Below are 2,144 nucleotides of genomic sequence, written 5' to 3'. Positions count from 1 at the left end.
CTTATTTTTTGCTATTTCCTTCAAAGCAGCTTGAACTTCTTCCTTCATCACCATAGGCTCTTGCTCATATGTTATTTCTTTAAATTCCTCTGTATCTGCCAATTCCTTTCTATATAATGACTCCGTATATTCCGGTACATGGTGTGAATCCACCAGATACTCTGCTGGAGAAAGAGGGACCATCTCCTCCTGTACCAGTCAGATCTGATTTGACAGTACACACACACAAAAAGTGAGAAGAATTTTTAGCACTTGCTGAAGAAGATAAAAGTATGGATTCTATCTGAGCATTAGGAAAGCAAAAATCCTCACAAATGGACCAATAAACAATACCATTCATCTGAAAGGAATTAACAAATTGCCCCGAAAATATCAAGTCTGATTTAGGCAGTATCAGTTACCTACAATCGGATCTACTCATCTCTTGCAAATACATGCAGCATATGTTGTTGTTATGTGTCATCAAGTCAAGTACAAATCATAGCAAACTTACGAACAACAGATCTGAACCCTGTCCTATCCTGTGTCATCTCTCAAATACTTGTACTCATTGCTGCAGTCCCTGTGTCAATCCACCTAATTGAGGGTCTTTTGCTGATCATCCACCTTTCCAAGCGTGATGTCTTTCTCCAAGAAATAGCCGCAACATGTCCAATATATGTGAGACAAAGCTTTACCATTCTTGCCTCCAAGGAGCACTCTGGCTGCACCTTCTCCAAAAAGTATCTTTTGGCACTTCATAGGATATTCCAACACCACACCCAAAAGTTTCCATTTTCCTGGCTTCTTTACTCATTGTCCAGCTCTCAGATGCATAATAAACGATTGAAAAGATCATGGCCTAAATCAGACCCACCTCAGTCACCAAACTGATATCATTGCTTCTCATAAATTCCTGGAGATCCCTGACTGTAGACTTTCCAAGTACAGTACACCTTCTGATCTCCTGCATGCTAGTACCAAGTGCAGAGATTGGGGGTCCAAGTAAGATGAAGTGTTAATAGCGTCAATCTTTTCTCCATTTGTTATAATGTTGCTTTTCGGCCCAACAGTGAGAATTATTGTTTTCTTGAGGTTGAGATTCAATCCATACTGAAGGCTGTAGTCTTTGCTCTTCTCCAGTAAAGTGCTTCAAGTCTCCTCACTTTCAGCAAAGTTGTATCATCTAAATAACATAGGCTATTGATGACTCTTCCTCCAAAACTGATGTCACTTCTTTGTAGTGTCCAGCTTCTCAGATAATTTGCTCAACATACAGGTTAAAAAGGTTTGGAGAAAGGATAAAATCCTGATGTACATCTTCCTTAATTTTAAACCATGTTATGTTCCCTCCTAGAAGCAGGAGCCGCATCCACTTCAGAAATGGCTTGCCTCTGGAAACTCTATGTATGAACAATGCTCAGGCCTTTCACTCATAGGGTCGCTGTGAGTCGTCTACAGCACCTAACAACAAAGACAACAGTGTTCCCTCGCTCTGGTCACACAACAGCCTCTCAATCTAGGTATAAGTTTCTCATGAACACAATTAAGTGTTCTGAGATTATCATTCTTCTCAATGTTTGTTATCATTTGTTATTATCCACACAGTCAAATGCCTTTGCATAGTCAATAAAATACAAATAGATATTCTCTGCTTTCAACCACGATCCACTAGACATTAGCAGTGATATCCCTAGTGCCATGGCATCTTCTAAATATAGCTTAAAATTCTGACAGTTCTCTGTCAATGTGCTGTTCTGGCCATTTTTTTAATGATCTTCAATAGTATTTTGCCTGCATGTGATAAAATGGTATTGTTCAATAATTTCCACATTCTATTGTATCACGTTTTTTGGAAATGGAAACAAATATGGATCTCTTCCAGTCAGTTGGCCAGCTAGCTGTCCTCCACATCTCCTGACATAGACTAGTGAGCACGTACAGGTCGGCATCTGTCATTTGAAACGTGACAGTTGGTATTACATCAATTCTGGGGCTTTAATTTTTTTGCTAATACTTTCAGTGCAACTTTGTCTTTTTCCTTCATCATCATTGGTTCTTGATCACATTCCACTTCCTGAAATATTTCAGTGTTGTCCAACTCTCTCTCTCTCTCTTTCTCCATATTTATATGTTGTTGTTGTTGTTGTTATGTGCCATCGAGT

Source organism: Elephantulus edwardii, unplaced genomic scaffold (assembly GCF_000299155.1).
Source record: "Elephantulus edwardii isolate Elephantulus edwardi_28Jun2011 unplaced genomic scaffold, EleEdw1.0 scaffold00244, whole genome shotgun sequence".
NCBI classification, from domain to species: Eukaryota; Metazoa; Chordata; class Mammalia; order Macroscelidea; family Macroscelididae; genus Elephantulus; species Elephantulus edwardii.
Note: the sequence above shows the minus strand (reverse complement) of the source record.